Source organism: Aphelocoma coerulescens, chromosome 20, assembly GCF_041296385.1.
Source record: "Aphelocoma coerulescens isolate FSJ_1873_10779 chromosome 20, UR_Acoe_1.0, whole genome shotgun sequence".
Classification (NCBI taxonomy): Eukaryota; Metazoa; Chordata; class Aves; order Passeriformes; family Corvidae; genus Aphelocoma; species Aphelocoma coerulescens.
This window is the reverse complement of record NC_091033.1, coordinates 10,609,378-10,621,584: the sequence shown is the minus strand read 5'-3', so window position 1 is coordinate 10,621,584 and position 12,207 is coordinate 10,609,378. Positions and strand designations below refer to the sequence as shown.

At 45.2% G+C, this 12,207-nt stretch overlaps 1 protein-coding gene across 1 annotated transcript in view; it reads left to right on the top strand.

Annotated features, from left to right (window-relative positions):
• The window catches only part of NTSR1 (neurotensin receptor 1), a 55,030-nt gene that overhangs the window by 23,779 nt on the left and 19,044 nt on the right, over positions 1-12,207 (top strand). The gene's annotated exons all lie outside the window — the stretch shown is intronic.

Sequence of the window (12,207 nt, the reverse complement as noted above, 5' to 3'; positions counted from 1 at the left end):
TCCACTGGGGACCCTCTCAGAGCAGCTTTTTTCCCTGAAAACCCCAAAACCATGGTGCCAAGATATCCAAACCATTGCTCACACTCGTGCCCCTCTGTGGCTCCAGTTCCCAGCTGGAACTTGTGTCCATCTTGCAGAGAGAACGACCTGTCCCAAAGCTTCAGGCATGGAAATTGCTCACTCAAGTAGAAATGCACAATTTCATCCAGTTCTTAAGCCTCCTTTGAAAAAAAAAAAAGCTCTGCATCTCTCTGGCTATGAAGCTTTCATTTGCATTCCTTTCCACATTTATCTGAGCCATTTGTATTTCATCCTTACAACACAGAAGAAAAAAAAAGGGAGGAAAAAAGTGATAGACACATTGACTGATAGTGAATGGGCTTTTTTTCTATCCTCTAGATTTATTCCTTTTCCTCCTCCAGCTCTTCACATCCTCAGTTCTCCAACTCTCTTTTTCTGTAAATATCCTTAACAATGCACAGACTCAGAAAATGCACTCAGGAACACACAGTGCTGTGGAGAAGCCAACAGCCACACGCAGATCACATAGGCTGGGTGAAGAAAGCACCTAAAAATGATGCTGACTATTAAAGGTCCTTCCCAGAAGGAGAGGCTGTTCAGGATGGAGGCTGTTTCACTCCTGAGCATGCTGGGGGTGCTGGGGCCAGGGGCAGGACCAAGCAGCAGCCACCATCTTCAGCAGGAGCCCTGGGAAGTCAAAGGGACACAGTTTCCTTCTGACCTCCCTGCCTTGCCCCAGGAGCACTTGCTGGATTTGATCACAATGTGCACAAATTTTCTGCTGGTCTATTTTTTCCATAACAGCCATGGCAAGTGCCCTGCAGGAAAAGGAAAAGCTGCTCATTTCAGCAGCTCCCAAAGTCAGCAGGAACAGACCTGGAAAACAATATAATGACAAGTCTGTTGATTTAAGTGGCATGACCAGAGCAGAAGTACCAACACACTCCCGGGAGCACCAGAGGACCAAGTTGTTCCCATTTCACCTTGTAGTCCTATTTTTATCCCCCTGGCATTCATCTTAAAAACTGGGGCATGCAATGCAATTAATGGGTGACACAGAGCTAATGTGTGATAAAGACAAATCTGGATTTGTGTTCAGTTTATGTCTTGCCCACAGCAAGAGTGGAAAAACCCAAAAGGATTTGGCCAGTATAAAGGGGGTGCTCCATGGAATACAAACGTGCTTTCTGATTTCCAAAACAGAAAAATGCAGGGAAGTGACCGAAATTTTGTCAGGTTAAGTAAGATCACAAAGAACCTGAGACCTCCATGAATAGTGCCTTGATGATAAATCACTAGAAGAAGTCTATAAACAAAAGGTGTTTCGTGATTTGCCTTGGTCACACTGCTCAAGTGCAACAAAGAGAGGTAATTTTAGTCTTCCTCAAGACACTGCTTAGTCAATACCTTTCCTTGGTAGCTCATTCAATCACCCTGATTATGGAAGCGATGAGGAGCAGCAGGAGAGGGAATCAGGAGAGATGAGCACAGCCAGCACTGCTTGACCTCGCCTCTCTGCGAGAGGTCGGCTGCGTGCGCGGGGCACAACACCTTGAAGGAGAGCTGGAGATCTCTCCAGCCCACTTCAGAGCCTGATGAGGAGAGGGGCAGGCAGGTGCTGCCTCCTGGGAGGGATTTCCATGGAAATAGGGACGTCAAGAGGGTCCTACAGCATTTCCTGAGAGAAAGTTCAAGCTGCACTCTGCTCAATGTCACCGCTGCCCCAAGGTCTCTGTGTCGATGGGGTGTTAGACTGGGGGGCTGCCCAAGCTGTGGGGCAATACTTGAGGCTGCAATTAATTTATGTAAACTGGGGGGAGAAAAAAAATAGAGAAAGAATAAAAAAACAAAGAAAAACAACAAAAAAAAAACCACAAAGGAAAAAAAAATCCACACTTCCACAGCTTAATAAAGCAGCTTGGGGAGGAACTGTAGCATTTTCTCTGTAAATTGAGGTATGTTCCAAACTTCAGCTTTAAAGTTCAGACCCCCAGAGAGATTGTTAGATTTTAATTGCTACCTTAATCAACATTTATTAGTGCTAACCAAAGCTCCTCATGGATTTAAAATTCAGCCCAATTGTCAACTACTAATTACTTTAAGCAGACAAGCTGTTATTTTACCAGCTATATTAATGAGACTTTTCAGCATATGTGAAATATTACAAAAAGCTTCAGAAAATTTGATCCTGAAATGTAATTCAACAGATACATTTTTTTTTTGTCTTGATGTTACTCATCTCTCAGACACTACAGCATCTCTTACCCTCCTCTACCTCCACCTCACCTGGCAGAAATGCAAAACCAGAATTGGGTCTAATGTATTTTTCAGTAGGAGAATGATCTTTTCTTTCCATTTGTTTGGGGTTTTGTTTAGCTTAACTTTCCTTTGAATTCTTCTGAATTGGGTCTAATGTGTTTTTCAATAGGAGAGCGATTTGTTCTTTCCATTTCTTTGGGTTTTTGTTTAAATTAACTTTGCCTTGAATCCTCCTGCACTGTGTGCATCATGCATCAGGCTGAAGGCTGGTTTATAACCAAGTCTTTATCTTAAATCTTCACCATCATCCCAGGGAATGGAGCTGATTTATTAATTACCCTGTGCTCTAATGAGTTTCTGCTCTCCTGTCAGCCAGCTGCTGGTTGCATCCTCATTTTTTCCCCACAAAGGGCGGGACAGAGGGACCACTGCAGTTTGCCCACCCAACCCCTGTCCCCAGGGAGAGACTTGGCTTGGACACGGGTGGCAGAGGGGAGCCCAGCACCCAACTGCTCCACACCCATGCACATTCCAAGTGTAAAGCTGGAGTCTGACAGGCACCCCGTGAGCCAAACAAATCCACATTTTTCTCTGTCATGATCCACCTACCAAGAGAGTGTGGGAAGAAAGAAAGCACCACTTGATTCAACTGTTTGCTGCTCTTCACAGTCAGAAATCTTTGCTTATTATGCTCCCATGCTTGTGTCTTTGGCTTTATTTCCCTGCTAAAGCAGACTGTTTAGTTAGAATCCTGAAACAGTCACTGCAAGTGACTTCATATCCATGTGGGCAAAAGCCATCCATTTTGATTATGAGGGATGAAATGACTCAGTATTGCCAGAACAAGAAAAGTTGGGGGATAATTGACTGTCACCAGGGTTTGATTCTTTTTCTTGGTGCTGTCTGTGTGTAAATATCCAAGCATAACAGTCTCATTCATGGCAACAGCCACCCCAAGCATGAAGCAAAGGAGAATGGAATAACAGACATAGGTTAGAGAAGCAAGGATCTGGATATTGGCTCACAAAATCAGCTGCTGTGAGTTATTTACGTGGTGATAGAGCCCTCAGACACATGTGCAGTCTGTGTTCTCCTGAAGGCTGTGGTGGCTGCCCCTCCTGCAGCATCCCAGGCTGCAAAAGCCTCACAGGAGTGTCAGATGTGCTGAGCTCTTGCAGTGGTGGCCAACAGCACAGGGAAGAGGATGAGTTCCTGGGGTCTGACAAGGACGCCATCAGCCACCCTCCACAGAGAACATCAGTCTGCACCATGGGGAGCACCATGGAGACATTTTCTTTGGATGAATGTCCATCACATGAGCCCCCACAACTTGTGCAACCCAGTGGGAAAGAAGAACCAAAAGAGGATAGACAGAAAATAACTGCAAAATCTGGATTAGGATTACTCAGCTGTCAGGTGCATTAGGCACTGTATGAACATTTATTAAATTATTTAGAGGGCTGACAAGCAGCAGAGCTGGAGAAACCCAAATTTCTTGTGAAAGGCAATGGGCAATATCCCTTTGGCAAAAACAAGCAGGAACCAAAATACCAGCAGATAGTGAGAACTGAAATCCAACTGCACTGGTAAATTATTTAAAGCGTATTTCCAATCTGGCATTTGAAGTTGAAGTATTATTTCCCCTCCAGTAGAACATAGCTGCTGGGGAGAGTGAGGGGGAAATAGTAGCAAAGACCAGCATGTTCAAAGGGAAAAGCAAGAACATCATTCACTGAGTTTTTGTTCAACCAAAAATATTGCCCTAAATAGTGCAATGGATCTGAGGAGCGAGGCTGAAGCCAGCAAACTGACAGCATATGAATTGACTTTATTCTTGTTTGCAAGCAAAATTGGGTAAATTGAATTAATTTACCTTGTAGCTCACTGTACCAACCACAGGAAATGAAGAAGGAAGGAGATGGACTCGATGATCCTTGTGGGGCCCTTCCAGCTCAGAACATTCTGTGATTCTGTGATTTCCTGAAGGAGGAAGGGGGGGGAGGATTTGAAGCTTTTGGGTTAATGATGATGGGATGGAGGATCATCACTGCTGCTCTGTCACTTCTTCTGTCCTCCCTTACCAGGTACAGGAAGGCAGCAGCTGCCCCGTGACAAAACCCTTCCTTTGTAAGTTCCCCATAACCCTCTTAAATAAGTGGCAGGAGGCCCTAAATTAACTGAGGTGAGATGTACAAGGCTCCAAATCCATCATCTTCATCAAGCTCAATCCCAGAGGGAACTTGGGTTATTTGTCTGGGTTTTTTTGTTTGGGGTTGGGCTTTTTTGGTTACTGGTTTACTCTTCCATTTTTCTAAATAAACATTTAGCCTTCAGTGAAAAAGCTGAATATCCATGACATCCATGATATACAAGACATTTCCAGTGCATCGTGATTAAACCTTAGAACCTCCCAATTTCTCTGTTCTCTTTGGAAGCTGGAATCAGCCAAACCATTCCAGTTTGAGTTTGGTGGGCAAAGACCAGGAAAGGAGGAATTTTTCTCTTAAGAACAGTTATAATGGAGTAGGTTCTCTGGCATTAGGGAGGTAATGAAAAGCTCAGAGGTCCCCAGGGAGTTCAATATTTAGATATTACCCTTGTGTACAATTAGGAATAATAAGATTTATATCAAACACTTATGGATGAATCACATCTTTTGCTGTTACTTACAATAAATCTGAAAGTACTTCAGGCCACAGCATTGTAACCATGCATAGAAATGAGGTTAAATGATCCTTCAGGTATCCAGTCAAGCTTGGGAATGCCACCATTATTCAGTGCTCTGACATCTTTCCCAACCCATCATGAGCAAGAGACCCATTTAAGTTGCTCTGCATCAGATGTTGCTTTTTATGTACAAATGTTTTCTCCAAGGAGGGAAGTTTATGAATGGGAATGTTTTTGCCATAGATATGATGGATGTTTTTTGTCAGTACGCAATTTATTTCCATCTGTTCTGTATCTGATTAACTCCTGCAGAGTATGTGATTAACTCAACTTCTCGACATCATTAGCTGCTCTGCATTCCCATTATAGTTCATCAGTGTGGGACCACACACAGGCTTGAAAATGGTACACGTTGGTTATGCTTAAAACTTTAATCCACACTGCCTGGTTATTCTCTGTGATGGCCATGGATCTGCAGAGAGAAGCCAGGAAAACATCTCTACTGTGGAGCAGACACAAAATGCTAATGAAAACAGAGTTTAAGCAGATCCTCTTTCTGATCTCAATGCTAGAGCTAAATTAAGCCCTTTGGAAGAGTTTGTGGCTGATGTTATCCAGCTGGACACAGCTCTGGAGGCATCCAGCCAGCACAGAGAGGGGAGAGGAGCTCTGCACTGCCCTGTGCATGGCCACATCCTCCTGCTGTGCACCAGGTTGTAGGTACTCACACCTTGTAGATCTTCAAGCACAGCACAGACTGCAGTCAGTGCACGCTGCCACCCCAAACCTTGTAGTAACACAAATTTTCTTCTGATATAAATATCTACCAATACAAAACCTGAAACTCCTCCACAGCATCGAGCAGCCAAAGCTCAAGAACAAGTCTTTTACATTATCCTCTGAGTTGTGTTTGGAGGGGTTTTCCCTCAGTGAGTAAAGCAAGTAAGTGGATGTGTCAGGAACAGATGCTCACATGTCCTTGCCGTGCAATTAATTGAGCTCCAGCCCCGCTGACACTAATGGCTGCAGGGCAGCAGCAGCATGGGCACAGGAACCAGCCCAGTGACTTGGGAGCATCCATCAGCTCCATCTGATAATTTATCTTCAGACTTATCTGTTCTCTTTCTTCACCTCAGCAACAGTACCTGCAGTCACCTGCTCCCAGACCACATCCAAAGCAAAGATAAAACTGGGACTACTGCAGAGGTCTGAAATACAGAGTTTTGACCAATTCCAGCTCCTGTGGCTGATGCCAGCTGAGGTCACCAAAACCTGCTGAGTTACTTAATTGACAATGGATTGGACAGGATGAGCCTGTGTTCCAGGCTTTTGTTTTGAATTTTGATCCCCCCAGATGAAAAACTCTGGATGTCCTGCTCATGTCTGTGTTTAGGTCAGGCTCACACCCTCATCACTGCCCCAGCTCCTGAGGCCCAGCTGCTTGTGACTGCCATCCATCCCCGTGTCCCCACGCAGCTGTGTCCTGGCTTCAGGCTTTGCCTCTGTAACTCAGAGCTGATCATACATTTTGACATCAATACCTGTGACTGCAAGCAACATTTCACATCATCGTAACCTTTCTTTGAAATGTCTGGGCTTGATATTCAGCACTTTTGAAAAGGTCTCCCTGAGGCAGAGGGAAGGTGCTCCTCAGTCTCTCTGAGCTCCTGCAGCTCCAGGGGCTGAACAGGGGAGCTCTTTGGGATGAGATCAAAGCAATTCATGTGGCCACACTCTGTTACCTTGGATAACATGTATGGAATAATGTGTACTCACCTCTGGCTGGGTAGAAGAGGTACAGGGTATACCAGGAGATAACAATCAGAGCTTTTGTGGCCATTTCTCAGGGTGTTTCAAAGAGAAAAATAGCTGGGTTTGATATCTTGTGTTTGATTATTCATTAAGCTAATGATGGGATATTGCATCCTGGATCTACATGCATATTTGCATCCTGTCCCTCTTTAGGAGGAAAGAGGAGGGTTATTTCACCCAGCTGAGCTCAGTGGGGTTTGTGTCACTCTGGTGCTGTGAGGGGACCCTGCAGCCATGCAGGATCCCACCATACCCTCATGCACCCTCCAGAAGAGTTTGCAGGGGGCACAGAGTGCCACCCACCCCCATCATCAGCCAGCCTCTGTCCGAGGGTGACAGCTGTGTCCCCCCCTGCCACGCTGTCAGGGCTGCTGGAGAGAGCAGCCGCCCGAAATGAAGCGTGACAGGCAAACCTGCCCGAGTTAAAGCTGGCAGCGTGTAAAGGTCGAGCTCCTGCTCAAATGCACTGGTGGAGCTCCAGATCCACACACAGGCTTTGGCACTTGGCCAGATATTCCTATTTACCCAGGATTTGTGCTCTCATAGCAGCATGCACTCATCCAAGGTAAGGACCAGAGCCAATACCCTGCAGTAAAGGTCCCCTCAAAAAATTCCAGAAGAGATAAATTGCCTTACTAGGCTGTAGTTGTCCAGCTTCCACGTTTTTCCCTGTGCCAGTTACTAACTCCAAAAGCAGGGGTTATTTTCTTCTATCACTCACAAACACAAACCTCTCCTGCCCTGCTGTCACTAAGGAAAGGCATTACCTGATAATCATGAGATACTTGGCATGGAAAGCTGGAGAGCTATGGAAAAGTGGGGTTAATTAGATATTAATTTATTTACTGTGAGGGAGAAAAACCTGTGGACTTTTTTTTCATCAGACACATCCTGTGAACATCAAACACGAATGCATTTGCCAAATGCTCCCTTTGGCATCCCATCACTATGTACCTTCCCCTTTCCTGCTTTGTCTTGCACAGATTGCTGTATCCTGGAATGCAGTACTGTGCTTATTAATGGCTGAAATTATCCACTGGCTGGTTAAAAAAATGCTAATTCTGGCTACTGAGTGAGATAACCAGTAATTTTGTAAAGAACATTTAGTCAAATAAGATTTTTTGGCAGCCAAATGTTGTTGTAGCAGAATGTGCTTCTCTGATTGACATATGCTAACAATACTGCCTCCACAGTCAGGGGGAGGATAATTTACTTTGCATTTCCATTGGAAATGAGGTGAACCAGAATGTGGTAGGTTGTTAAAATGTAGCTCTGTGGTTTAATAGATTTGCTCAAAACAACAAATCAAACGATGCGCTGTATCCTCAGTCCTCTCCCTCGTCACTTCCAGGAAACCAGCAAGGATCCATCTCCTCCCGAGACACTTTTCAGCTCCTTTGGGGTTTCTCACCCATTTCCCCAGGTTTGTCCCCAGGAGTCTCTGCACTGAGAACCCTCCCCAGCAGAAAACAGAAAGACTGCAGCCATCTCACAGCATTCCCCAGGTGGGCACAGGGAAATGAACTATGGCAGAAGCTTAGTGGGTACAGATGAAGTTTTACCAGCGCATCAGCATCCACACTTCTCTCCATTTTAGTTGTCCTTCCCACAGCCCGAAAGAGAAGGGAGAAAAATCGCTCTGAGCATCCCAGCTCAGTGCTGGAAGGGGCTGTGTCCCTGGAGAAGCTGTGGTGATGGAGACCTGGCTCTGCTGTCACCTCATTTATCAGGCAGCAAGGGAACATCTCTGGTCTCTGCCACAAAACCCCTGTCATAACCCAGAGTTAAAATTATCCCTTAATCTCAGATGCCCCCATGTCCACTCCAGGGGCCTTGCTCCTGCTGGCAGAGCATCCCAGCTGCTGCTCCGTGGGATGCACCCCACTGTGCTGCTGCTGTGACCAGCATTCCATGCTCCATTGGCTTTGGGGGACTTTATTTACTTATGTGAAAAAAAGGCATGAGGGAAAACACAAGAGCCGTGTTCAAAAATCTTTTATGTTCTCAGTATTGGAGCATTTTTTATTTTCTCATCAAAACTCTTTTCAATTAAAATGTTGTGAGTAGTTCTGATTCTTGGCTGTTTTTATCATATATACTTCCAGTGTCAAGTTTGCTACTGTATCTCCAGAAGAGCCTGTAGCCTAACTTTTTTACTTTTAACCACTTAAGTTCTCCAAGACCTCACTCATTTTTTTCTGTGCCTCTCCAAAATCGTATGCTGGTGGACCATGGGAACAGCCAGCTGCAGGTGGCTCAGGGTATGGAGTTTTGCTGTGAGCAAAGGTGACCCATAAACAAGCGTCATATTCATAAATTTTACCCTCCTTGCCTTCAGATATATCTAAGAAAAAAAGTCGTGGCTTGTAGTAAGGATCCAAAGCCCGTCTTTTTTCCAAAGTGGCCTTTGAATCTGTGTTCCTCCAACAATCACCTTGGAGCACAAAATAATAAATCTTTGCAAACCCTCTGATTTACAGGACTTTGTTGAAGCCCTCTGGGGAGTCCCTGTGTGAAGTTCTGTTCTCATCTTCTCCATCAGGGCTGCGAGGGAGCTGATAGCTGCTTTAGGTGGTAACCCAGGGAAACCACACTGTCAAATAATTTGAGGGACGACTTGGCAGAAGTGAATCACGTCAGCAGGAAGCTCAGCAGAGCCAGGGGAGCAGTTTTCCACCCAAAAGATTTAGGAAGAGTCAAAAACTCGAGAACTGGGTTCTGCTTTTGTGTCCCTTGGTTTTTCTGGTCCCTTCCCCCATGTCTCTCCCACACTCTTGTTTGGACGGAAGAAGCAAACTCACAAAAGGCTGAATTCTCTGTCTCAGACAAAGTCTGATTTTTGTTGAGCTAGCTGTGAGGCTGATAGCTGCATCATGTCCTGCCATGTCTTGGCATCCATCAAGTGCCTGTGGGGGTTCAGGGTCTCAGCAGAGGTTTCTGCTGGAGCTCACCCTCAGGTGACATCTGTGTTGTCACTGTCCTGCTCAGCACAGCCAGAGAAGAGTGATTTGGGTCTCTGGCTGTCACTGCTCAGGCAGTGCTGGAAGGGAAGGCTGTTGTTCTGTACGAGACAAAGCATGATTTGGTCCTGAGGACTAATCCCATCCCACAGATGTTGCCAGCCTGGTGCTTGAGCAGCATTTAGGATTGCGCTGATTCCGGGAGTGACAGCAGCATGGAACTGGGTTAGTGTTTCATTCTGTCCTGCCACTGGCAAACGCTGCAGTATTGGATTTTCTTTTTTTATTTTGTTTGACGAGGATTTAGCACACAGTCACGGGGTGTGTGGTGTTGTGTTTGTGTGGGTTTTTTAGCCTAGAGAGCAGCCAGGGCTAAGCCTTTGCATGCTTAGCAGCTTTGGGCCTCTGCGCTGAGCTCATTCTGCCCATCGTGGTGCTGGGCTCTGGTGGGTTCACTCTGGTGCAAACACATCAGTTTTGATAGAGAGGAGAATCACACTGAACCATCTTGGTGAGCACAGAGATGAGAGCAGACCCCTGTGCTTGTGCATCCAAACAACCTTGAATACAGGGTTAGTGTAGATCCAGCATCACACAGACTGTGCTTTCCATGGTGAGCCAACATAAATCTGAGACTTTCAGGTCAAAAATGAGCCTACACACTCTCTAAATCTTCCCTCCTGGGCCAGAGTAGTCTGTAAAGATCTGTAAAGCTCCAAAGGCTCCCATGGGTGTTCACTGACAGCTGTAGTCACTTTAGTCCACTGATGTTAGGAGACACAGTAAAAAATCCCATTAAACACCTCTACAAGTCTTCCTGCTCCTGAACTTTTTAATATGTAATCCTGAGATCCCAGACAAGCTCCTCTTGAGAAAGTGGGAAAATTTCTACTGACTTTGAAGAGTTGTTGGAGGCACCAGCTCCAGCAGTGAGCAAAGTCACCTGAAAATTAAATGTTGCTGCACTGATGTGCACAGTGTGCTGGGCTCCCAGCAAGCAGCTCGACAGAAAACAGCAAATACAAAGGGTTTGCTTAGGTAGATTGGCTTTTCAATCCTTTATGTTCTTTGGGACTTTGTGTTTGCAAATAATTCTTTCAACAAATTAAAGCATTCTGCTACTTGGGAAAATATTGATTTAATTTTTTTTTTACTATATGAGAGTTTTGCTACAAATCAAGACAGGGAAAAAAATCTTTAAATATAGCCTTTGATAGAAAGTATGCAATATTCCCACTTTTACCATAACAGTTCCTAAAAGGGAAAGTCAGTGCTATTCTAGCCAATTTCCCAAGCTCTTTAAAAGACTTCACAATGCAATTGTGGAACGAATCAAGGCTTTTAAGTAAGCTTGGAAAAGACTTTTAGAGTTCTGCAAAATTAAGAAACAAGTCTAATTTATAGCTAGGGCAAAATTTTAGAATGAAAACCAATAAATCCTGAATCTCAGGTGACAGAGTGAAACATTTCCAGAGTTAAGTGCTGCATTTTGCTGATGTGCAGACATTGCTCAGCAGTGGGGAAGAAGGGCATTCTGCAGCTAAAGCCACAGAAATTGGAGTGAGGAGCTACAGGGTTCATTTCTTAGTCTGACCTGGTAAATCGGAGCAATCATTTCACCCCTGTGTTCGCCAGCTCAGCTCGGCTGCACTGTGAAGGTTAAATAGTTGGTCTTTACTGCTTAATGATCTGTCTTAGCCTGTGGAGGCAAGTCCAAAAGATAACTCTTCCTTATATGCAGGAGGCTGTGAGATCTTTTAGGAGCGTAGAAAACTGCTTTATACTTAACAAAAGAGGCCATTAGCAGCTTATAGTGGTGGGGTGTATCTAGGAATTCACTCAGCCCGCAGAGGAGTTGTGTTATTATTACCAGGAGATGATGTTCTCACCATGTGGAAGAGAGACAAAACCCAGCTGGTCCTTCTGCTTAACACATGGAGCTCCGGAGCACAAAGCTGTACAGGGACTTGGTCCACTAAAAGAAAACCTGGGCAACAACAGCTTCTGTCTTCACCAAAAGAGGACTTCCTGCTTCAGATTTATGGACAAAAAAAGTGAAGTGTGCCTGCTCCCATGTGCTTATGTACTGCTCATTTCTTTTACAGATTCCCTGTAGCATCTTGGGAGTGTGGTTGGGTGATTCCCATTCGCCTCCAGCATTTCTGAACCCCTCCAGAGCAGAGAGACCACAAATCTGCACCAGACACAGGGTGTAGAGCAAACCTGGTCCACCTTGGTGATGGTCCAGTAGGGCTGGGTGGGCGGAGAGGAGATGTGTCATCCCAGCAGATGGAGAACCTGTCTCTAGATGAGGTTTTGCAATCTGCAGAGGGACCTGGCATTGGCTTGGAGTGCAGGGTTGTTCTGTGTTGTACATCACTGAGGTGAAAAATAAGTGGCTGTCTGAGGGAGAAGTCAGCCTGCCTTGGAGCCCTCCCACTGAGTAAATTCCCTCTTGAGTTTTGTAGTTTCATCTTTTTGTCATTTT